Genomic DNA, 27,282 nt, shown 5'->3' with positions numbered 1-27,282 from the left:
CCAGGAAGAAGAAATAGTTCATACAATATTATACAAGCAGGAAATGACAGGATTCATTTGAGGAAAAATAATATTCCATTTGCCAAGGGAATAGGTTAAATATGGAAAGATTGTATCATATAAGGCTGAAATTTTTTTCTTGAAATTACATAATGGAGCATTTTGAATGTCTAGTGTGGTGGGCAATAAGGAACCACTGAAGAGTTTTGAGTATATCATTTGCTGTATATTACCACTAGACTATTTAGTGTAATTACCAATTTTTTGTTTTTCTTTTCCTGAATCCCAGAGAAGGGAGGAGCCTGGGATTCTGTTGGGTTTTTTTTTTTTTTTTTGGTTTTTTTTGGCTGCGCCCGTGCGGCATGTGGGATCTTAGTTCCCTGACCATGGATTGAACCTGTGTCCCCTGCATTGGGAGTGCAGAGTCTTAACCACTGGACTACCAAGGAAGTCCACCAGATGTTCTTTATGAAAATGTATAAGGTAATAGTGTCCAGTAAGGAAAGAAATTGGAAGAGACTGAAAGCATGGAGACCAAGTAGACCAGGAAACAATGTCAGTCATCTAGACGAGGTCATAAAAGTCTGGACTATGAGAATAATGTCCAGTCCTCAGTGGAGAGATGAGCAGAGGGGATGGTCTGGCTCAGTCTGGAACATCAGGTATCATTGGAGGTACAGGGCCACACTGAGCAGAAAGTTCAATATCAGAATGAGAAGCTCAGCAGTGGAGAGGGGCTAAGTTGGTGAGCCAAAGCCGAAATTCCAAAGGGGTCACCAGAATATTGGAGAAAGCTGTATGTTTGCAATGGGATTCAAAAGGAAACTTGCATCATGTCATCAATAGGGTTTGCCACAAGCACCAAGCAAAAACCTGGGCAAAGAGGGAAAACCAGGGTTGATACTAGTAGAGGAGAAATGGACAAAAGTGAAGTCTTGAAGCAGAAGGTGAGAGATGAATTTGATCTACATTGGGTTTACATCCAAAATCTGTGACCATGGCTAAAATTGTGATCATGTTAAACTTTTAACAAAGGAAGAGAAGCAGTCAGATAGTCAAATTAAAAGGTACTGAGGGGGCTTCCCTGGTGGCGCAGTGGTTGGGAGTCAGCCTGCCGATGCAGGGGACACGGGTTTGTGCCCTGGTCCAGGAAGATCCCACATGCCGCGGAGCAGCTAGGCCCGTGAGCCATGGCCGCTGAGCCTGCGCGTCCGGAGCCTGTGCTCCACAACGGGAGAGGCCACAACAGTGAGAGGCCCGCATACCGCAAAACAAACAAACAAAAAAAAGGTACTGAGGTGAAAATTTAATACAAGTCTTATAGCTAATTGGATGTAAGGGCTGAAGTTGAAAGAGAAGGTAAAGCTAGAGGTGAGGTTTCTGGCTTGACTCCTTGATAACGTTGGCCAGAAGAGAGTCAGTAGGATAAATGATAAGTTGAATCGTAGTTATGCTGAATTTGCGATCTTGATGAATTATTCCATTGGAATAATGTAGCAAGCAGTTGGAAACATGAGACTAGAATTCTGAGGTGGTGTTGCAGCTGGAGGTAACAGCTATGTAGCTGAACACCCCCAGAGCAAGAATTGAGACCCCAGGGAGCAAAGTGGAGGGTGAAAGCGTGAACATAGAGCCACTTTAGAAATATCCACACTGGGGCTTCCCTGGTGGTGCAGTGGTTGAGAATCCGCCTGCCGATGCAGGGGATACAGGTTCGAGCTCTGGTCCGGGAAGATCCCACATGCCACAGAGCAACTAAGCCCGTGTGCCACAACTACTGAGCCTGCGCTGTAGAGCCCACGAGCCACAACTACCGAGCCCACGAGGCACAACTACTGAAGCCTGCACGCCAAGAGCCTGTGTGCTCCACACCAAGAGAATCCACCCCAATGAGAAGCACGCGCACCGCAAGGAAGAGTAGCCCCCACTTATGCAACTAGAGAAAGCCTTTGAGCAGCAACGAAGACCCAGTGCAGCCAAAAATAAATAAATTAGTTTTTTTAAAAAAATCTTTAAAAAAGAAAAGGAAATATTCACCCTGAGGGAGTGGGCTGAAAAGGAGCATCGGAAGAAAAGAGTGAGCACTCAAAAGAAAAACCAGGACATGCAATGTTTGAACAGTAGGCAGAACTACTTTATTTATTTATTCATTTATTTTTGGCTGCACTGGGTCTTCATTGCTGCCTGCGGGCTTTCTCTAGTTGCGGCGAGCGGGGGCTACTCTTCCTTGCGGTGTGCGGGCTTCTGATTTTGGTGGCTTCTCTTGTTGTGGAGCACGGGCTCTAGGTGCGTGGGCTTCAGTAGTTGTGGCACGCAGGCTCAGTAGTTGTGGAGCCTGGGCTTAGTTGCTCCGCGGCATGTGGGATCCTCCCGGACCAGGGCTTGAACCTGTGTCCCCTGCACTGGCAGGCAGATTCCCAACCACTGCGCCACCAGGGAAGTCCCCTAGGACTACTTCAAAAAAAAAAAGTGAGGGTGGCCCACAAAACATTCTTAATTAAAAGAAAGCCACAGGGATGAGATCTATAAAAAAAACTTTTGGATTTGGTGTTCTGGAATCATGGGATTGTAAGAGGATGCATTTTGTTCAGTAGTGAGAGGGAAAGTCAGATTGCAAGAAGTTAAAAGTAAATAGTAGGAAAGCTGACTACCTTTGAATGCTGTTGATGGTATATGATTTAATGCAGAAGGAACAGCTAACTTTTTTGGCATGAGCTTTATGTCAGGATACATTGAACTAATTTCAAGCCTGCAATTTTAGGTATAATACAATAACCATCGATATCATTTGGTTTTCTTCTACAAGACACTGAGGGTTAGATTTCCACAGATGGATGCATCCTGACATTAGAATTGCACTTCCCTCCTTGATTCTTGGGGAGATGTCATTACAGATTTGCTCTTAATCTTCAATTCATTTTTACAGTCAAACATTGCACCACAGCAGTTAGGCCTTTCGGCTATATGGTTAGGAGGGTGCTTTTTCTGTGCTGTCAGCTACCATGCCCATGCTCAGTTTTCTTCATTTCATCCTCATAGGTTTGTATTACAGAGTTTTGAGGCTAAGCCTTTCTCTATATTCAAGCCGAGCTTGAAGACCCGCCATAAGGGAGTTGTAGGGGGATTCCTAGACTGAACGAAAGTTGAACTGAGAAATGATACCTCATGAAATAATTACAGTTTCTCATTACTTAGAGTCGTACAGCTTGCAGAACACCTTTCTAGGCAAGATACACACATCATCTCTAAGCCTTACTACAGTTCAGCAAAGTAGATTATCAGGGAAGAAAATATAGGAAAAGTGAACACAATAGAGTGAGATGATTATATCCACATGGGCTGGAGTCAGGCTGGATAAGGATCAATTCTAACTGCCACTGTCTCCATGGTTATGAGAAGGATTAAATAAAATAATGTATGAAAAATCTATAATAAGCCCTCAACAGATCATAGTTGATTATTCTCCTCAAGTTTCACATGAAGAATCTGGGCTAAAGTAAATTGCCCAGTTCACATGATTTGTTAAGTGGTAGGAATGGGATTCAAACCCAGCTCTCTCAGCCTCTGGTTTGTGCTCCTCCCACTGGGTCACGCTGCTTCCCTATCAATAAAGTAGTTGGTATAGTCATCAACCTCAATGTGAAACAATAGAGTTTACCAAAATATTCATGGCTTAATTTATAACATCAATAATAATGATAAATAATTTTTATTGATTTCTTAAAATATGCCAACCACTCTGTGAAGATATGTATTATTTCAACAACTCTATAAAATAGTTACTTTTATTATTTCCATTTAATAGATGAGGAAACCAAGATTCAGAAAGTTTAAATATTTCATCTAAGCAAACAGAGCCAGCCAGTGGCGGAGCCAGGATTTAAGCCTCAGTACTCACAAACTACATTTTCCATGTATCCTCAAAAATAACTCAAAAGTGATTTAATAGCACAAATTTTAATATGACCTTTTTTTTTTTTTTCTGATGAGGATTGAGCTCACACAGATTAAGTGACTTGATCTAGTTCTTTCACACACATCTACCAAAAGACGGTGCTGGGACTCAAACACAAATGTCGAGTTCTGCCCTCTTTCCACAATGCCAAGCTGCTTCCAAACGGTTGCTGGGACTCTCTTCAACTTTAAGAGTCCATGCCTTTGTGAATCAGCTTGAAAATGTCGGGGAGCACAAATGAAAACAGGTACATCTTTTTCCTTTGCAAGCATGACAGTCACAGTCTTTACAATTCATGCACTGCCAACCTTCCCAAAACCAAAGTAATGGACGAATGCCACTTAGCAACAGCCTAGAATCTCTCCTCATGGAGCATAGGGAGGCAGGGCAGTGCTGACCCTTGTCCAGGGCACGTCAGGATACCCAGTAAGCTTGCTGTGATACAATTTCACTTCTCAGCTCAAGGGCACCAATTTGAAAATTGTATAATAGCAAGATCCCTGTGTATTTGCTCTTAGTGCCTTTTTTCTTCAGGATAACCAAATGAATGAAGTCTGTGTTCCTCAGTTCATAATGCTGTGCTTACATGTTCTACAAGGTATTTTGTTGATTCTGGTTTTATTCTGAGCTTCTCTTTGCAAAAGAGATTGAGTTATATTTCTTGATCAGTAGCCGAACCTGAATGTCAAGTGTAAAAGACTCAGGGCTCTCCAGGATTTTCCCATTGTCGTCTGCACACCCTACTACTACCCCTCTCTCCTTCATTATTAAAGAGGGCTTGTTGCCCAGTTCATTAGGGCCTCTGCCCTCATCATGAACCACAGCCCTGGGCTTTGATGTTAATGACTCAGATTTCTTTTCTCTATCTTAGTGACTTAAAAACATAGCCTTAAACATAAGCAAAGCTATTTTAATGTTTAATACTGTCTTTTTAAATTAAGGTATTATGTTGTTATGAAATTGTGGTAAATTTGTTAGTCCAACTTAGGCAATAAAATGAACAAGCATCATGAAGTTATCTTTTGACTATAAATTAAGCTTCTAATCAGTTGGCTACCATCACCTTGCCAAATAGCACAGAGGCCTGATAGCTAAAAGATTTAGTGGTTATTGGTCTCAATATCATCAGCCAACAGCTGGTTTTAAATGATCCTGAGCTCTCACAGTTTCAATAAGCCACCCAGGAGCTCTGCTTAACTATTTTCATAAAATTCTTTTCTCTTCCCAGTGTATTGAAGTAAATTTTCATAACAGCTGGGACTATGCAAAACTGATAGCATCTTAAAAACATCTTCAGCAAGACAGATTAAGTTCCAGAAAAGGAAAGCATTTAGAAGTTTATTTTATTATCTTAACCTTTGTTGACTTGAATGATTAAACAGATTCTCTGGCTCTGCTAAAGCATTTAGGCCTGGATATTAATTTGATGTTCTTGTTTACTTAACCCTTGCCTTTCTCTTTAGCCCTAATGAATATACTACTCATTTGGTACTGAATGTATTGCCTGTGAAAAGGGAATGGATATAACACAATGGAAAGAAATAAATTGTGAGAAAATGATTTTAATGATTTCCAGATTTGGGAGAAGTTGGCATGGAAACAGCAAGCTCGTTAAAATTTGCAAACGTTCTTGTTATATTTTATAATCAGAGTTCTCTTTTAAGTGTTCTGTCATACTTCAAAGCACTGAGAGCCCAGGAGCATTTGTAAATTTGTCCTAATGTGGGTTAATTTAAGGGATAAATTATTTTTGCAAACAACTGTTGATATGTAGACAATATTTCCCTTGGAATTCAGTGTTGCAAATTATATCTCAGTTATTGATTGTATAGCTGAGCCCATTAAGGAAAAAAAATAGATATTATGAAAAGTTGAGGAAGTGACTTTACCTATTTTACATCACTTTAAATCTTAAAATTTTTGTCTAATGTAAAGTATTATACAAAGAAATCTATATATATAGTAATCCAGTGGGATAAGTTTTTATACAGAATTTTGGAAGTTAAAGCAAGTATTTCACAAAACCCTTATAATTACACACACACACACACACACACACATACACACACATGCACGCACACTAGTCGAAAGCCTGAGGTTTGAGCCCTTAACTGAAAATTCTATTAATGACCATAGATGTATTACAATAAAACCAAAATCCATTCCTAAGTATCTCCTCTGACAAGGGATTCTGGAGAATGATGCCAGCCAGTTTAAATAGCTGTTGGATTTCCATTTAGTCACTTTTAGCGCAGTGACCTTCATATTAAAATAGCTACTCATTATATTTCATGAAGTAAAGATTTCATTTGTCCACACTTGTACTCATTGCTCATATCAAATGCAATATTCTTCTTTTTACTTATTTTACTTTTTTTTCATGGTTTATGTATATGGACATATACCTTACAGTCTTTTCAGGCTAACGTGCACCATTTCACATTTTTCTTGAAAATGAGTGGAATGAAAGATTTTAGATGAAAAATATATGTATGTGTATTTAATATTATTACATTTATATTTCTTTTGTTTGAATTTTGCAAGTGCTGCTTTCTGTGAAATGTTTTCTAAATAATTCAAGGAATTCCTTGATAAAAAAATGATCTTTTCTGAAACTCAAAACTATACAGATGATTTTATTCTCTTTGTCTTATATTTAAGCAAGATAGTTTTCACATGAATTCAAACAAAAGAGTATTAGGTTTATTAATCCATATACTACGGAGTTATGATTTGCATTAATTAATGCCTGCAACTGAAGCATATAATAAAATGTGGAGGGAAAGACAGATTAGTGGTTGGTGACTTTCAATATTATATAAGGAAGAGAAAGTAAGCCTTTAGGTAAATATATTAAAATCTGTATTTGAAATGGACAAAAACACCTCAACATACTATAGTTGGTAATATCTATAAATAAAGAGCATATTGCAAATAGGAAATACAGCAATTTATAAGCAATTTATACCAGCAAAATCCAACACAATTACCACTATTCCTTTTCTATCACTCCCAAATGCAGAATTATAATTGCAACAGAATGTTAGAGGTGGATTAACTAAGTAGAAATCAAGAAAGTATGAAACAGCAGATTTTTAATGGTGCATCAGGATTTGCAGAAGGAACTAGAATGCAAGACTGTATTTTTGATTCATCCCTTCAGAACGGGTGGAATAATGGCTTATGCGTTGACAGATCATGTTCAGGGAGAACAGTTCCTGTAGGTCTGAATGAGATGGGTCTCTGGAAAGTCATTTAGTGCCAGACAGCAGCATCCTTTCATAAGCATACATACACTAATGTGTCCAGCAGCTCCTTGTAGCAGACACAGCCTGTAAATCACAAGTGGCAAACAGGACTGGCTTTGTAGGGAAAAAGATGTCAGTTGCAAGGTCCCACTTCACATACAATTCTAAAGCGACTTTGGAGGGAGTCAGGAAGCTTTGATTTTCATTGCTTGGAAGTCAGTTAAATTTTATTTGAAAAGTGTTGTTATTCAGAGGAAACTTTACTGACCGCTATTATTTTTATTAGCACAAGTGAACTTTTGAATATTTTACACACAAATAATAATAATAATGACAACAATGCAACACTGTTTGTTTTTATATTCCACATACCAAAGAAACTTCTGGGCCTTCTTATCATACTTTATTACCTTGTAAGTTTAGCATGAATCTGTTCATAAAGAAGCCTAAGTGACAGGTAAGGTGGCATCCAAATCCTCCAATGTAGCATTAGAATACCAAAGAACTAGGAACATCTGACTTTCTTTCCAGGACAGAAACTATAGTTAGCTCCAGGCCTAAAGGAATTCATTAGAATTAAGAATTAAGATAGGGAAATGGTGGTGAGTAAACAAGAGAAATTGGCATGGCAGAGTGTCACTGCTTTTCTGGCTTGAAGCCTGTGTGATGTGATGTGAGACAGAAGGAACTAACTATAACCCTAGGAAGTACAAGGGGACAACAGGTGGTAATTCCTGCCTCATTCACCATGTCTTCAAAAGGACATGTCAGCCTGAACATTCCAAGTTTATTGGCAGGTGAGGAAAAAAGCTATAGGAGACACCACCAGATTTTTAATTAAGAATAATTCGATTGTTTTTAAAAATAGCTTTATTCCTTGGGCCTTTCATCAGCTTATTTTTAGAAGCTGAGTTAATCTAGTTATCTAGATTATTAAAATTGTGACCCAACTTTGAAATATCGCACCCAACTCTTGATCCCATCATGACTTAGAGGAGGCCATCACCATGTGAGATTTCCGGGATTGCTGAAGAGAGATTCTTCCACTGGTGAAGTAGGAAGTACGGAATGAAGGATGTGACTGAGAAGGCTGTGCCCAAACACAGAACACACCAGAGACTCTTCTAAAACACACCTAGTTCTAAGTTACATATGCTGTGTTATTTTGCCTTTTTCAAGGTGTACAACTTGTTTCTCATATCAAACACTTTTTGCACCAACAATGGTTTAAAATATTATAGTGCCTGTCATTCTGTATGTAGGTGTTAGAACATGTATCATTCTCATTAACAGGAATTATTCTATCTATAGAGATAGATAGATACACATATGTGTGTGTGGATATTTACTTACAATTGCACCGCCTATACTGTCTTAATGAAACAGAGTTCTCCATCAGCATAGATTATTATTCATGTATACAAGGTCTAAACACATACAAATGTGAACCAACCTACTCTTGTTTATACTCTGATTCCAATGAAGAAAAGTAAAGTAAACGTTCAAAGCAGTTTGTTAACTTTTTTTGGAAAAAATTGATACATCTTCTTACAGGCTCCGGACGCGCAGGCCCAGCGGCCATGGCTCACAGGCCCAGCCGCTCGGCGACATGTGGGATCCTCCCGGACCGGGGCACAAACCCGCGTCCCCCGCACCGGCAGGCGGACTCCCAACCACTGCGCCACCAGGGAAGCCCCCTTAACTGTGTTTTTAAAGAGTATTCTTGTGTTCAGTATGGTAATTCAGAATTGTCTAAAGTTAATATAAATTAACTTTTAAAAATTTCAAGCTTAATTTTTCTTTGTGCATGTCCTAGCCTGCAAGGAACACCATTCTCAATGTTCCTTTGCAAAGTTAGATGGAAAGATCTCAGTGATGGTCCTTGCCTATGACATCAGTTTGGCTCTGACCTCACAGTAGATCTACTGACTGAGCTTTTTCATGATCATCTTTGAGGAGCAAATACTTGCCTTGACTTCAATATTAGAGAAAAGTTTGATAACTAATTCAGAACTCAGTTGCTATTTCTTAGCTACCTTATTTCTTTAGATTTCTTAATGGTTGAGGAAGTCAGAAGTTTCTAGAATGCCAGCACCAGAATTTTCTTTTAGATTATAAACTTTTTCATATGGAAGGGACTCTTAACATGTGCCTTGAATTTAGTATAAGTTATAGCAGCACCTTGTAATTTTCCAGCCTTGATTCCTCCTTACTTTTAATTAAAAAAAAATTTTTTTATCCTACTGAACTGTTCTTTGAGAAGTTAAACATTTGAAAGATTGTAAATCGTTAGTATAGTTTTATCAGATGTTTTGAAAATCGGAAACTATTTTGTCTTCATTAGCATGGCTGATGATTAACATGGCATATGATACATCATATGGGAAAAAGCCCCTAGCTACAATTTAACCATTTTTATTAATTTTTTAACATTTCTTTAATATTATGCCTTGTTGTTTAAAGAATTTACTATCTATATGACAATAATTTTGATAATGAAAACAATAGTAAGGAATTTTTTAAATTTAATTTTTATTTTATATTGAAGTATAGTTGATTTACAATGTTGTGTTGGTTTCAAGTGTACAGCAAAGTGATTCAGTTATACATATACATATCTCCACTCCTTTTCAGATTATTTTCCCATATGGGCCATTACAGAGTACTGAATATAGTTCCCTGTGCTATACAATGAGTCCTTGGGTTTTTTTTTTTTTTCCTCAATTTTTTTTTTTAATTGGGGTAGAGTTGTTTTACAATGCTGTGTTAGTTTCTACTGTACAGCTAAGTGAAGCAAAGTTCCCTGTGCTATACAGCAGGTTCTCATTATTTATCTATTTTATACATATTAGTGTATATATGTTTGTCCCAATCTCCCAATTCATCCCACCCACCTTCTCCCCCCTCGTTGTCCATACGTTTGTTCTCTACATGGGTGTCTCTATTTCTGCCTTGCAAACCGGTTCATCTGTACCATTTTTCTAGATTCCGCAAATATGCATTAATATACAATATTTGTTTTTCTCTTTCTGACTTAATAGTAAGGAATATTCTACCTTTTCTATTATGTTATTTTCTTCTCTGCCAAGCAGATAACTGCTATGTTTAAATTAAGAACTTCACCCCTTACACACACCACTTTTATTTTTTGGCATAGATAAACATAAATTACTTCTACTTTGACAAAGTAAAGTTTCTTTTTTTTTTTTTAATTGGGGTAGAGTTGTTTTACAATGCTGTGTTAGTTTCTACTGTACAGCTAAGTGAAGCAAAGTTCCCTGTGCTATACAGCAGGTTCTCATTATTTATCTATTTTATACATATTAGTGTATATATGTTTGTCCCAATCTCCCAATTCATCCCACCCACCTTCTCCCCCCTCGTTGTCCATACGTTTGTTCTCTACATGGGTGTCTCTATTTCTGCCTTGCAAACCGGTTCATCTGTACCATTTTTCTAGATTCCGCAAATATGCATTAATATACAATATTTGTTTTTCTCTTTCTGACTTAATAGTAAGGAATATTCTACCTTTTCTATTATGTTATTTTCTTCTCTGCCAAGCAGATAACTGCTATGTTTAAATTAAGAACTTCACCCCTTACACACACCACTTTTATTTTTTGGCATAGATAAACATAAATTACTTCTACTTTGACAAAGTAAAGTTTCTAAAGAATCATCAGTGTTAGGAAGTTCTAGAGTATAACATTATAAAGCCATTCTTTATAAAGCCTTTTTTGTTGCCTTTTTTGCTCAGTACAAAATTACTTTTGAGCCTTGCAACTTTTTGTTTAGTAGTCATTCACAATTATTCAACAATATTGTAAAAGGAAATGAATTTTGAGGAGTAACCGGAAGAAGGGAATATTTGGAGATGTATTAGACATTTTGGATTTGTTCAGAAAATTAATGTAGAGATTTACAACTTCATCTTTCATTTTACACTTTTAGGCAGAAAAGTCAAACAAAATAGAAATAGAAAAAGCTTTCTATGTCACCAGTACAACGTTGAATGTTAATGCTGTAACTCTATACCGGTCTTTGGTATTACTTCCAGTTTGGAGCCCTGTAGTTCTAATAAAATGTGTCAGAGAAGAATGCAAGGTTTGAGTCACAGTATCTACCCGGAATTTTATATAGTAACTGTTATAATCATTCAAGATTTTCAGAATGTGTCAAATGAAATGGCATGTGCCGATTGAGAAACTGTCACAGTTTATATGGGATTTCCTTTTAGGGTGGAGAGTAACATCCTTGGTTGCAGTGGGGGAAAGGAATGCAATGTCTTTATTTTTCCTTATTTTTGAAATGTGATATACTATTTTGTACAATCTTGCCTCTATGTTTTATTTTGAATCAATAATTCTCATGAGGCAGATTAGAGGCTACAGGTGGTAGCCTGTGGACAGATTCCAAGAGTAGATGCATTTTATTTGCCTTACCCAAATTACTTGCTAATATTTTAATATTGGGCAATTTCATACAAAATCTTGTTTTAAACTTCCTCTTGGAAAAGTAGAAGATCTGACACCATTGGGTACATATTCTTTTATAATTTCAGTTGACTGTAGCTGGATGGAATCTCTCTGCTTTAGATGCATTCTGTATTACACTCAGCCCACTTCAGTAATTTATATATGTGCACAGCCCCTGTTGGCACTGGAGTTTGTAATACCTGAATTAGAGATTAAGATAATTTTGTGTTTGATATTATGATGACAAAGTCCATCAAAATATACAGACGCAGGTAACAAAACAACGAATGACAAATCGTTTATCTTCTAGGAAGAAGGCTACATTATTGCCTTTAATTGAATTTACATATAATTTGTTTTTAAATTACATAGAATTCTTCTTACCTTGGTGGTTGTCAATCTATGGTAGTGTAGACTTTTTTTATTAGTATACCAAGTCTGCTCAAAGGTCAAAATTAGGACTAGTTCAAACTTGGTAGTTTTATACCAAGATGTCAATATAATTTATGCCATCTTTCAAAATTTTGTTGAAATATGAATTGTAAATAATAGAATTTTTATTAAGTTATCTTTGTTGTATATAGAATAGTAATTAAATAACATGCAAATAATATTTAAAAGATATATTTTAGTCCTTTAATTATATATTTTTAAAATTAGAAACTATAGATGTTGAAGGCTTGCTCTTCAGAGTCACTCCTTTGAGGGAAAATGTAGCCCCTTATTACAGAATTTCCTCTAGGTTTTTCTTAGCAGTATATAGGATGTTTGTTTATTACTTAAAATGATCTAGCTTAGACATCTATGTAGGTTGTAGCCAAAGTTCATAGATATTTAAAATCATAATATAAATTTAGTTCCATATGTTTTTTACTGGACCCAAATAATTTCCTTTATAATACTAATCCGTATATTTCTAGAAGCGTTCATACTTTAAGGCACTATATATTTCTTCTGGGTTTTTGTTGTTCTGGTTGTATAGTTAGATTAATGGAAACATCCCCCCTTGTAAACATTTCTAATGAAATTGCCCTTACAGGGCACCAATAAAAATTAAGTTAATAAATTGTTTAGAATTGCCCTTTATAGCTATGCTGACAAATCTTAAGAAAAAGAACTAATTTGAGTCAGTATCATTTGATCCTTTTTTCTCTGTATTCTCCTTGATGTAAAAATAAATTGAAACCTGATTTCTCTGAGTACAACAAATACAGAATTCGAGGGTGTGGTTCAAATGATTTTCAAAAGATAGCATAAAAAGGATCCTATAAAGTAGATCATATTTCCCTTTATGGGGAAAGGGAAAAGAGTTGTATGCATTTGAAACATTTTTTTCTTATAGTGTTTTTAACTGTAGGATAATATAGGAACTAAAAATTTACTTTTTATTAGGATTATAAAATCTTTTGGCAATGTCAGAAAGCGTTTCTAGGTAAATCTTGATTGTCTTATTCTAAAAGGGTGCTGAGGGTAGGAGATAATGTGGGTAAGAGAAATTCACTTTCTGCTATGTCAGAGTTTCTCTTATAACTGCAAAATAAACCCATTTCTCAGCCAGCCAATTGACTAAAAATTCATATAGGGTATCCTAACCTTATGGTTCCTGAGTTTTATCCAAACACCTTTGGTGGCAAGGAGCTCACTCTGTTGCAAAGCAAACTATTCTAATTATAGACAGTTCTAAATATTACAGAGTAATTTAATCATTCACTCATTCGACAGATATTTATGGTTCCTTCTTTTGAATTAACATCTGTTGTTTTCTACTTCCTATCATTTTAGTTTTAGTCCTGCCTTCTGAACTAATTCCTCTTCCACATGACAACCCTTCAGGGATTTTATAAAAACACTGCATGAAGTTCAGAGTTGCAATGAACCCTAAAGCCTTGCTTGTCCAAACCCAACTTTCCTCAACAAGCAATGGCATAGCATAAAACTGACCACTTCCTGTGATGGTGATGGTGATGCTCCCAAGGCAGTTCTAAGCTTATTCAAAATAGCTCTCGTATCCCAGCTCACTTTCTTCTGCTCCAACCCCAGCTCCTTCATCCATTCCTCGTGTGACACCTCTGTATCTTCTTTCTCTCCTGGCTGTTCTCTATATGTGTTTCTGTCTACCCTTAAAGGGTAACACCCAAAAATTAAACACATTAATTCAGGTGGAGTCTGGCCTAAGTGGGATAGAACCTACCTGCTTATGCCTCTGTTTATGTTAATATTGCAGGGAATTAGATTAGCTTTAAGCCACATTGACAATCATATCACATATTGATGTATACATTTATTATCAACGTAAATTCTAAAGTCTTTTTCTCACTGCTACTAGCCCTTAGCTCCTCAGCTGTGTATCATTATGGCTTGTTTATTGGATCCAAACACTGTTCTTTACTTTTATTCCCACACTATTAGTATACTCTGTCCTGTTGACATCCTCTCTTGGAGTCTGATTCTGCCATCCAGCAAATATTACATCTCTCTTCTGCCCCATTTTCTGGAGATCTGAGATATAGGTATAGAAACAGATATACAAACTGAGAGAGACCCAAATTTTAAGAAGACTAATCTAATCCATGACACAAATGTTGAATGGAGTTCAGACTGAGAACAGGAACTGTGGGACAATTTAAGCAGTATTACCGAGGTAAATTGTTCAACCAGTTATAAATCCACTTTTTTATTTGCTTTCAGTTCATATTTCTCAATTTAGTCTATAAGGATAATCTGACATACCTCTTGCTGTAATCCAGTTATATATGTACATCCATCTACTAATAACCTTTTTTAAAACGGCAAAAAAGATCGTATTTTTAAACTGCCCTTCTTTTTCAGATTTTCACTAACAATGCTTTTAATAATCTATTCTAATCTTAAGTCAATAAAATTCTACCAATCTGTCTATATTTTGCACGATTTACCTTCTTCCTTGTTTTTTCTTCTATGACTTCTCTTACTTTCTACAGTTCCTGAAAAATAATTTGAATGGTTTGGTAATTTTTTTGCCAAATGCTTTGTATTTTAAAAGTCATTTCTTCAGACTAATTTAGACTCCCAAGGTTTTCGTTTATAGTCTCTTTACTTTTCTTGGCATTTTATACTACCAATGTTTGTGCCATTTTTTAATCCGAATATCTGTATTTGTCTTGTTCAACAGAGAAATAGAAACTAAATAGGAACCGGATGCTGTTGATTTCTTCTGTCAGTTATTAACAATTTACCCCCAGTTGGCCAAAGGGGGAAAAAAAAGGCCTATTCTTTGATTCTCCTTCTCTTTCCGATTCTAACGGCAAATGTTCTTCTTGCTCTCAGGATTTTCCCCCGGATTCAGTGGGCCTTAGTGCTCTGACCCAGACTTTACTGTTCCATGCCACTCTTCTATATTAATCCTTAGTTTGACTTTCACTTCCTTTTTCCTTTCCTTCCTTACATCTAATTATGATAGTCATAACAAAGGAAATCCAACAAAGAATAAGAGAGTGGAAGGGAAATTAAAGGCCTAATAATTCACAAATTGGTTAATGATTCCTTGTACAAAAGTTGACTCTAGCAATTCCTTTGAAAATAATTTTTTCTCAATCATATTCATTTCACGCCATTTCCCCAACATTTAATAATTTTCCCAAACATTTCACAAGTCGAGAAACATGGAGAATTGTACAAATGGACAAATGTTTATGAAGCTTCATCTCAACTGTAGGTAATGTAAGGAGCTGGAAAATGGTAAATTATTCTTCCTTACTTTGTGTTCCGTAATTGCTAATATTCCACACCACCCAAGGAGAATAGTTGACAGTGCCTTATGTGTAAATATGTAAGTAATTCAATTTCAATAATGATATGATAGGCATACATCTTGTAATTCTTTAGCCACATATGGGAATCATAAAAGTTGTAGCTGGTAGAACTGGTAACTTATCTGAGTATACCAGATGCCACCTGGTTTTTAAAATGTAAACTCTGGTCCTTATGGGTACTGAAACTGTAGACTCATTGAATTAAAATAAGGCCTATGAAATATGTTTTTATTTGGGAAACTGGGCTATTACTTTTATCTTTTAAGACACCAGAGAAATATTTTCCTTGGTTTTACTTATGTTTAATACCATCATTTCACGTGTTCAAACACAGAATACAGTTATTATTCACTGTTCATTCTTTTTTATTTTTATTTACCGGTAAATAAGGCAAACATTTCATTTAATGTTTACTAAGTTACAAGGCGATGTTACACTTTGAAATAATTCTTGTAATCATAGGGAAAACAATCTTGCTTCTGTTATATGTGGCAAGTTCCTTTGATACATGACATATTAAGTACTTTTAAATAGAGAGACAATCGAGCCCATCAGAAACTGCAGCTACAGCTTATTTTGAGCAGGCATTTTCAGTAACTTTCCAAGACAAGTTGATCTTTACTCTTAACATTTTTGGCTGGCTTATTATCATCTAAATATTTGAAATTGGAAGGTATAAAAGGAAATTTGAGGTAAAAAAAAAAGAGTTTGAATATTATCAGTGTAGTTATTTCAAGTAAATTATAGGTGCACATAAATATCACTTTTAAAGAGTAGATGTAATAGGGCTTCCCTGGTGGCGCAGTGGTTGAGAGTCCGCCTGCCGATGCAGGGGACACGGGTTCGTGCCCCGGTCTCGGGGGATCCCACGTGCCGCGGAGAGGCTGGGCCCGAGGGCCATGGCCGCTGAGCCTGCGCATCCGGAGCCTGTGCTCCGGGGCGGGAGAGGCCACAGCAGTGAGAGGCCCACGTGACGCAAAAAAAAAAAAAGTAGATATAATAAACATCATAGTATATCACAACTTAATGTTAAAAATGTATCGCATTTCATTAAGTAGCATCATCACCAACCACAGCCAGGAAATGAAAACTAAAAAGGAGAAAGTTCATATTATGATTTCTAACATCCATATCATTAAAAAGTTTAGACTTAATTTCACAGAAGTTGGGAAATTCTGAGATTCCCGGAGAAACCATAACTCTCGCATAGATTACAACAGCCTCTTTCATGAGGAGGTCAAATCATGGGACTTCTCCCAAACGGATCCATCACTGTGGGGTGTTATATCACTATAGCAGTGTATCTATCACTTCCTTTTCAAAAAGGAATTACACCTTGTTCTCTTCTTCCTCCTAGAGGTCCTGTATATTTTGAAAGTTTTTTGATTTAAGAACCAGTGGTCTGAATTACAACATGTGATTGATACAATGAGAACATATAGCCCTTTCTTCAAATGTTAATACAACAAAATAAAGTTCCTGCAAGGGACTAACTGAATTACTTCCTTTCTGAAGCAAAGCCCTTCCACACTTGGCTCGTTTCTAATTCAACATTCAGAAACACTAGATCAGAGATCTTTAACTAGTACTCTGTGGCCCAGATCCTCCCCCCAAATGTATTTTTGTTTGGACTATAAAATGTTTTAAAGTAAATTTGAATTGGTAGCAAATGTTTAAAATCTGAAGCATTTGTTAAAAAAAAAAAAGAAAAACCTCAGATTTCTGGCTTCTCTTGGAGCATGTGAAGATGTAGCAGTACTAGGTAGGCCTTCCCCTGTGGAAAAATCAGTTAAGTCCTCCTAGTTTCCTTTTAGTCCCAGCTTGACTCCTATTCAGCCAAGCAGCCCCACTTCCTTTTGTCTTAAACCTGCTCCCTTATTAATGTTATCTGCCTGGTCCTTAGAGCCATTTGCATTTACTCCGTGTTCAACAAGTAACATCAAATATAAATATAATTATAGGGCATTCAAATGTCTTAAATCGCATTCAGTATTTTAGGTCCATATGGAAACATGCAAATTTCAGGGATGCTTTCAAGACACAGACTATTTTAGTTTTGAGTAGTTGAACAGACCCTGGGAAAACACTAAAATTTAGGATGTAGACTAAAGGGGGATATTAGAGAATAGAACTAGTTAACTAGTAGAGGAACGTACCTCGAGTGATACTACTACAAGTAACAATACTCTCTGGTGAACTCTTCCGCTACTCCATTATCCTTTTGTTGCTAAGGTCATTTTTGAATAGTTCCATTATCCCAGAGGGCTATCAAGTGTTAGCTGTGGGCTCAAATTTATTCGTGGGGGAGGGTGAACTTCAGAGGTGGATTAGGAAATACAAGGATAGCTGTCCACTTGTTATAGCTGAGCCCCATGGGACTCTCACCAGCTCTTTTATACGCTGGTTTCTAGCCATCTACCTCTTCTGAGGGAAGAAGAAAAGAGGCTGCCATCCAGGAAGCATGCCCAAGGAATTTTAAAGTCAACTCAATTTAATATCATACAAAGGAAGTTTAGCAAATACCCATTAAGCCAGACACTAAATAGAGTCTCTAGGGAATAACAGGACACTTTTCCTTTTCTCCCAGAATGAAGAATGCAAAAAAAGTTGAGTTTTTCTCACAGGACAAATGCCGATTTTCGCTTCAGTGTAAGGTGCCCTGTCAGCAAATGAACCTTCTATTTGCTTGGCACTGTTCTTTCCTGATCCTCCTGTGCCTCCTCTCTCAAGTGTAGACTGTTTTCTTCCAGAACGTGGGTGGGGTATATGCAAGTTGAGGTGAGCCCTTGACCTGGCAACCTCAGCTAGAAAGCACCCCTTGGTTTCAAAAGAAGTATAGGTACAGAATATTATTGTCTTGTACGTTATCATGATACTGTACCATCTTTGAGGGAAAATCCCTGGAGAATTAAAAGATTATTAATTTTTTATTAAATAATTCAGAATTTTCATGCAAATTGCATGAAAATCAGATGGGTGGAATGAAAGCTTTTGCATGATTTATTTTTTAAAGGGGTGGGATTGTTAAGCAAATTATTATGCAGTGTTTGGTAATCAAATTGATGTTCTAAACAAAATCTCTGTATTTTTTTTTAATTTCCTAAAAGATCAAAAATTTTCACGGGTCTGTTTTTGCATTTACTTGCAAAACCTATACGCTAACTATAATGTGCTTATTTATTCATTAAAGCAATTAATTAAAGACTAGATAACAATTGATCAGGCTAGTTCTGATTAATATATAAAATTGAAATCATAGAAGGAAATTTATTTTTAATTACTGTAAACTGATATAAATTATAATATATAATTCAGTTTACCATATATTTAGACAGGCTATTTGGCAATCTAGCCTATATTAACAAGTTGTATTTCTCAAAACTAAATTCATTGCCTTAACTTGAAAACTTACTACTCTTCTTACAATCTTTAATTCTGTTAAATGGATCTTTGTCATCAATTTTGGAACAAGCTTACAATCCTTCCTTGAAACCCTCAGAGTCAAATGTGTTTCAGAATTTAGAGTTTTTAGGTACTAGAAAGCTAATATTGTTGATACACCAGGCATTGTCTGACACCCTTAAAGAGGCCTGAGGTACTCTGTAATTAAACCATTAATTTCTGCTGTGAAATGCATGCATGTTCCCACTAAGCAGGATTATTAGTGAGCAGAAATAGCCTCACATCTGTTCAAATAAGTTTTTGCCACCAAATGGGTTTGCTGCAAAGTTAGAAAAATCTTTAGTTAAACTTATGAAGAATTGTTTTGTTTTCAGGGACTTTCGATTTTGGAATTGCAGAGAAAGGATCATGGACTACATCTTGATTTTTAATCTGTTCATCATAATTTGGCCAGGGTTGTCTTCCTCAAATGCACGTATGGCATGGCACGTTCATTTTATAAACACCTTCGTGGTTTCCCACAACTTCCCCCTTTAAAGCTTTTTTGAAGACTTCCCATATATATACCCTATCAACTTTTCTAGGCTCTTACCTAAAAACTGCTTCACCCCAACTAAACTCAACTTACCAGCAATTTCCAAGTATACCTTCCTCCTTTTTGCCCACTATACTTCAGACTGGAATACCTTCTTCCAGAGGCCCCAAGTCCACACCGCACCTCAAATAGCATCGTCCTTTTCATCCTTCTTCACGAACCATCTCAAATCCCACCTCTACAGAGGCACAACTCCATTCCCCAGTCAGAATGTGCTTAAAAAGCATACTGCCTGCTCCTCTAACCAGCACTAATTTAGTATATTTTCCATTTGAATTGAAAATCATGGGATAACCTCCCTTCCCTACTAGATTTAAACACTTACAGCTTCTTTCACTATATTTGGCATATTTAAGAGTCACTTGTTAGATGAAGAAATGGATGTTTTAGTATAATCTCTCTTGATCTCATCAACCTAACCTCCTACAGGAATCCCACACCCGTAGTCCTTGCCATTGCCCTTATCCTAACCTTCTCAAGTGGAGAACAGGGTCTAGATCTCAAGGGAATACCTAGAACACGACCTAATCTTTGTATTCTAAGTGTAGATTCAGCATATCTTTGGAAAAGAAAAATATACTTCCTCTTTGGTTCCAATATTCATCTTGCTGATACTGTCAGGAAGGAAGGCAGCAGAGCCCTTGGAGAGTGGCCAGGCACTACAGGGTACTTCATTATGCAGGTCTCAACTTAAACATCACTTCCCTGGGAAGTCCTCCCTGACCAGCTGACCTCAGTTAGGTCCCCTTTCTTTGCATTCTCATAGCTTTTGTTTTGCTAACAGTCATCATATTCACTTCGAGGGTATGATTCTCATCCAAAACCTCAGATGATTAAGAAAAATTAATTTCTTGGTCATCTTAAAGACTTAATTTTCTATAACAATTTGATTTCTGAACCTACATCTCCTCCACTTGTTGACTAAACAACAAACATCAGTCTTCTTGAGATTTCCACACTTTCTTCCTCCTTTTGGACAGACTCACTTTTCTGCGGTCTTATAGCATCAGAAGGTCTGGGGGTGAGAATTGAGAGGCACCTTGTCTTCTCCTGTCGGTCCACACAGTTTGCTGCTGAGAAGGCAGCGTGGCCCAGCTAACCTGCAAGGCCCTTCAGAAACAGTGTGTCAGTGCTGCATCACTGGGGCATGGGGGACTCTCTGCTCTTTCTGTGCCATGCTTCAGACAGGGAAATCTTTTGCAAGGCTGCCCCTGGTCCTGTGCATCTAGGTAAGTCACATAGCCATTTCTTCTTTGAGGTATTGTTACCTTCCTGGAAGTGCTGTGGGGAAGCAGGGCTTAGGCCCCCTCTGCTCTCGAGGACCACAGTTCTCCTTCCTCTCTTCCAGTTTGGGGGAATATCTTCCTAGATATTTTTGATTTCTAGCAATGTTGGCAAGCAAGTTTTCTTTTCCACCCTGCCTCCTCGTACCTCTCCTGACTCAATAGCAGATGGCCAACCAAGAGCTTGATTGAGGGACAAAGGAAATGGAGGACTATAAGGGAAAAAGAGCATAGACACTTATATGAAAAGAGATCCCAGCCACATTCATAATTGCCCGTTTAATGTCTGCATGACTTCATTGTACTCTAAGCTCCATGAAGCCTGGGGAAAGTCTTTCTAATCTCAGTGTCCAAATATTGCCTTTTTTATAGTAAGCATAATTCTTAGAGTAGTATAAATTCTTCTTGAATAAATGAATGAATAAATGGGAATGAAATTCAGAGACTGTGAAGGATTTATGGGATGTATAGTGGCTAAGAGGGTAGACTCTGCAGCAGATGGCTGGGGTGTGAATCTTGGCTCTGCTCCTATATTTAGGTGGGCAAAACCCATAACCTCTTTGTGCCTCCAATTCCTCATCTGTCAAATGGTTGTTGTGAGGAGTAAAAGAGCTAAAGCTCTTAGAACTAATACCCGGCACATAGTAAGTATCATATGAGTATCCACTACTATCATTACCATCATCATCATTATTTATTACCTTATTATTATTAAGAAACCCTAACAGAGGACTGATTCAATGATAGCAAAGTTTATATAAATAAAATTGACATAATTTTAATTTTGCACTATTTTCCAGACTGTGAGGCTCTTTTGTTTTCTTCCCTGTTTCCCACATCTACACTGCATTCTCTGGTTCCCTTGGGCTGGGGCAGTCCTGGAATCCTACCTCTTATCATGACGTCTTATCTTTTGTTGGTGTTTCTTAGCTGTATGCCCTCAGGAAACACAACACCCCCTGGAATCCCTTCTTAGATCGTAGCAAGGAGATCCTGTCTCAGTATGTGTACTTCAGGTGGTTTTGCTTATTCTTTACCTCTTCCAGTGTTGAAGTTTTTCTGCCATCTTTCTGCTTGTTTATAGATCCTTTGCAGTTTGTCTTTGCTTACATAGCATTTCAGTGGCTATAGTATTTAATGACATGACTTTGTCAATGTAGAGATTGCATTGTTCTCTTTCTCTTCTAAATAATTTGTAAATTCACATTTATCATATACATATAAAAGATAATTCCTGGAGTGACTAGGGTTAACATTTATGATAGAACACAATAGCATGGAACTTGGAGTATCTATAAAAAGGAAAAATTAACTTTTTGAGCCAAATATTTAATTTAACTACAGAAAGCTAGTTCTTTCCATAATTATCATAAGACAGTCTTTTTCAGCCAGCTATAAATACTGATTTTTCACAGGCTTCAGGGCTCATATTATTTGGTTGTTCAAAGGATTCTTTTAGCTGTTTAGCTTCATATGGTTGATTTTTCTCTTCAGACAGATTATGCCATCTACTGCAATATGGAATGATTTAGCAGCAAATTTCTTCCTTTTAATTTTTTTCCTTAGTTAGCCTTCTAAGAGTTCCTGCTGTTAAACTAAAGTTATTCTTTTACCTAAATATTTTTGCTATCTATTATAATATTTCCCCATCTGGTCTCTCTTAGCTAGAAATCATTTTATCAACTTCTAGGAATATGTGTCTTTATTTATGCTACACACAGACCCACTGTAATGGTTGTGTCACAATGCATGATATGTTTTGGGTAAACAGAATTATGATACTGTTTACACTATGGAGAAACTCAGGGGTTCTCATTTCTCAGCATAACACATACCTTTTCTTCCAATACGATTTGCTATGGGGGCCCCTTGACCACCTTTATAATTAAAACAATTGTTTATTTCTTCCTCCAGACCTCTACAACCTCACGGACACTCCCTTGTGCTTACTAGTAAGCATCCATCATCAGTGATATTGGCCATTGTTAGCCTGTTCTTACTATGGGTCATTTATGTGCATTTATTCAGCATAGTGAATGATGCAGTAAACAGTGGAGTCAAGTGTGTCTACCACCTTGAGTCATTTGCCTGTACAGAATCTTTGTTAGGAAAGTTCACATTCCTCCTGTTTCTACAACCACTTTTTATTAATCCTATTTGTAGTTACCTCTTCCTCTGTTCATCCCTTAAATCAAAGTCTTTCCAAGAGTTCCTTCCTAGGTCTGTTCTCTCTACAGCCTCCCTAGGTGACCCCACATAGCCCTATGACTTGTGATTCCCACCTCTCTCCTGACTATTTTATATGCACATATAAAATAGTGTCTGCCCCTTGGTTGTCCATATACACCTCAAATTCAGCAAGCTAACTGAACTCATCATCTGAAACCACCTGCCTGCCCCAGAAAACCCTCTTCCTTCTAGTGTTCCCTCTACCATCTTTCAGTTGCTCAACCTAGAGACCTAGGACCATTCTCTGCTCCCCTTTCTCCCTTATGTTCTCAGCCAAGCTACAAGTCCTATGGATTCTACTTCCTTAATATCACACGAAACTATCAGTTTGTCCTCTAGTTCTAGGGCACAGTCCCTCAACTAGACTACTGTAACATCTTCCTAAATGCTCATTCTGTCTTTGATTTTACTATTGCCTTGCCAACCCCCATCCCCTCTTCCACCTGGCTGGGGAGTCTTCCATGGCTGCCCAAACCTTGCATTAGGTGCACGTTTCATTTCTTTTGCAGCCCCTCCATTCCTCCATTGTAATGATTATCGCTTCCTGTCATTACTGGCTGCTTATTTTTTCCTATTTCCCCGCCACACATTAAACCCAGTGAGCTTAGGGTCCTTTCTATTCAATCCCCAGGGCCTAGCACAGTGAAGACTGCACAGAAGGGACTCAGTAAATACTTCTTAAATATTGTTGTATATTCATCTATTTTTAAGCTTTCTAATACTTAAACTATAAAACAAGTAGAGAGAAATTATAAACACAAAATTTCATGATGACAAAGTCTGGAATCAGAATTCCTGGATTAAGTTTCTGGCTCTATCATTGCCTTATTGAATATTCTTGACAAAACCCAAAATTTTCTCACTATAATGTAATCATGTAACACTCATCATTTCTGAGTACACAATAAAAATGACAATAGCATCTTGAATTTATGGCTTCCAAGTAGTTAGCAGCATTTCTTATGAATTACTTATTTGTTCACCATCCCTTTGGGGTAGGCCAGCGTCTTTCCTTCTAGAAGGTAATGAAGGGAGATAGAGTTCCTCCTGTAATGGTGTCAAAACACTGGTCCTGGTTGGTTACCTACTTCACAGAATGTGGGGAAGATTCATGAAGTTATCTGAGTCTTTATGCTCAGGAAAATGGATTCTATAAAGTAGTTTTACACGCTTGTATATCCAATTTCTTAAGAGCTCAAAATATTTGGGGGTGAAAATGTGTACAAATGATTTCAGTACTTCAGCTTATTCCTGTCACACCATTCATTAAAATGGACTCTTAAGGAAGAGGTACTATATTTATTATTGCCTTTAAACTCTCCCCAGGACACTGGCATGTGCTTTTTTTCAAACATTACCCCAGTTTGAAAAGCACAGAGTCCTAGGATATTATAGCCCAGGCCATGGATTTTTGTTAGAACTTAAGAGAATTTGCCCACCTGTCCCCTTTCTACTCTGCTGCATGTAAACTCCTGAAGTCCTTTTGCCTAACTCACTGATGAAATCTTTTAAATGTTGCTCTAAGCACCTGACTGGTAGCATGTCCACTGTTAAGATGATGGAGGAATATAAAATCAGCTTCCTCAGCAACCTAAGTGTCCATCAACAGATGAATGGATAAAGAAGATGTGGCACACACATACAATGGAATATTACTCAGCCATAAAAAGAAACGAAATCGAGTTATTTGTAGTGAGGTGGATGGACCTAGAGTCTGTCATACAGAGTGAAGTAAGTCAGAAAGAGAAAAACAAATACTGTATACTAACACATATATATGGAATCTAAGAAAAAAAAAAAAAGGTCATGAAGAACCTAGGGGTAAGATGGGAATAAAGACACAGACCTACTAGAGAATGGACTTGAGGATATGGGGAGGGGGAAGGGTAAGCTATGACAAAGGGAGAGAGTGGCAATGGACATATATATATACACTACCAAACGTAAAATAGCTAGCTAGTGGGAAGCAGCCGCATAGCACAGGGAGACCAGCTCAGTGCTTTGTGACCACCTAGAGGGGTGGGATAAGGAGGGTGGGAGGGAGATGCAAGAGGGAGGAGATATGGAGACATATGTATATGTATAACTGATTCACTTTGTTATAAAGCAGAAACTAACACACCACTGTAAAGCAATTATACTCCAATAAAGATGTTAAAAAAAAAATCAGCTTCCTCAAATAGAGATTTTCTGTTGGAGAAATAGTATCTGTCTGAGATGGGAATTATCTAACCACTTCTCTCTTTAGATCTCATTAACACTGGAAACCAAACTAAGTTCTAAAACTTAATGCTTTTTTGTAAGCATTTAGAAAATGTGATCAAACAGCAAACTGGTCATGCTCAGATATTAGTGCAAGAAGTGACTTATTTATACATGCAAATTTCAAAGCATTTGTAAGGTCTACCATGTGTGCTGTTAAAAGGGTTTTAATTTTAAATTATTTTTGTTAGATAATCCCATTTAAAGTAACACTATGATTTATCGCCACTAATCAAGATGCTGATCCCTCATAGACTTCTTTTTTGTATCTGTTTTTGTTCTTTGTTACATAAATATGAGGTTTATATGTAAAATTCTGACTGTGTAATATAGGGCTAATGAGTCACAGATGGAAAGATGCTGGCACGTTACCATCTAATAACATTTTAAACTCATATTCCATAGTAAAACAAAAGCAAACTGTACACATCTGTTTTCCAACTTGTAGCATTTCTGAATTTGTGGAGAGTCTCTGTTTAAAGGACTTTTACTTGAGGAGAAGAAAAAGAGGATATAGGTCACCTCAAAACTACCCAGCCACTTAATAACCTTATCAGATAGGACTTGGCAAAAGGGATAAGATTTCCTAGGCTTTGCTTCCTGAGAAGTCCCAGCTCTAAAGAACAAGAATCAGAGGCATTAGGGCTGAAGCGATGTCTCAGACTACAAACATAATTTTATTGTCTCTCTTAAGAAAAATATATCCCTAATAAGGAGGAAATAAGGGGGAAAATATACCAAAACTAATAAAATTTAAAAACTAGAAACTTTCTGGCTTTTTCTAGAAATATCCTCGAAGTAGATTTGGGTGGGAAGAGGAGAAAGGCAGTGGGGAGGAGAAAACATAGGAAGGAATCCTGCAGACGCTCGAGACCATATATTATCATGGTTGTTGTTTAATTTTTGTATGGTAAAAGTATTCTTTATGGGGAAAAAATTGGAATACAAGGCTCTGATATCACATGTTGTTGGAAAAAGAACACAGGCAAAATTTCTCTCTCAGACCTACCCAACTGATAACGCCTGTGAACACAAGTTAGTACAAGCTAGTAAAGTACAGGCTTTTAAAATATCCTTTGCCCATTTTCCTTGGTTAAGGAATTCAAAACCACTTTTCTGCTTCAAGGGGGTGTGTGAACTGTCAAGTTCTTTTGGAAAAGTTACGTGACAGAAGTGATTACTGCAGAGTGTGACCATAAATCCCCCTGACATGAAATACACATGTTATAAGAGACAGATTTCCATCCACCACCTCTGCAGGAATTCCTGAAACAGGAAAGACCTGAGAATCATCATATGATTGGAGACAGAAATTTTGATATGTGGGTGGTAAGACTATATTTTTTGACGCGTACTGCATTTATTCTGAGGAATACATCTGATCTGACTGCAAAATTCTGTTCACTGTTGTCCAAAAAAGATTTGATACATGTATTGTATGTCCTGAGTTGTAAACAGAATATCAGTAGAGGGAAATTACAGTGTTGTGTTCATAACAGAGTCTGTAGTTATCTCCATTCTGTACTAACATTTTGTACGTAAGAGTCCAGAAATCTTAAGCGTATGTACACAGATCCCAGTGTACCTGAGTTCTCAAGCTGACCGTTCCCTTTAAGAAATGGTTGGCTTGGGGGCCTCATGTGTCTGATTCTGTTTACTGTGTCAAACAAGGCAAGACTTAGAGCCAGGACGGGGTGGCATTAGGTACGTGCTTGTTGTGTTTGTCCACCAGTGGAATGTCTGTGTGACGTTTTGTGTCGTGTTGTTTTCGTGCTGTGCCCTGTCCATAGGGTCTGCCAGGCTTCTCCACAGTTGCCGCTCTGCACAGTAATCAGATCCTCACCGTCAAGGTTCGTGGTTGGCACCCATGCCCGCGCAGTCAGAGCCCGCAATCAGCATAAGAGTGAGCTGCAACAGCTCAACTGGCTTTCCGAGTCCAGTCCTTTCCTCACACACACAGGTTATTGGGCACTTGGAACCTCACCTCCATCAGTGAGGTCAAACGTCCATTAAGAAGGAAAATCTTGAGCCTGTAAGAG

The 27,282-nt window shown here is 37.4% G+C and overlaps 1 protein-coding gene across 1 annotated transcript in view; it reads left to right on the top strand.

The window, feature by feature from the left end:
• The window catches only part of COL25A1 (collagen type XXV alpha 1 chain), a 466,880-nt gene that overhangs the window by 313,417 nt on the left and 126,181 nt on the right, over positions 1-27,282 (top strand). The window lies entirely within an intron of this gene.

This window comes from Neophocaena asiaeorientalis, unplaced genomic scaffold, assembly GCF_003031525.2.
Source record: "Neophocaena asiaeorientalis asiaeorientalis breed wild unplaced genomic scaffold, Neophocaena_asiaeorientalis_V1.1 scaffold534, whole genome shotgun sequence".
NCBI classification, from domain to species: domain Eukaryota; kingdom Metazoa; phylum Chordata; class Mammalia; order Artiodactyla; family Phocoenidae; genus Neophocaena; species Neophocaena asiaeorientalis.
This window is presented reverse-complemented; position numbering and strand designations above follow the sequence as displayed.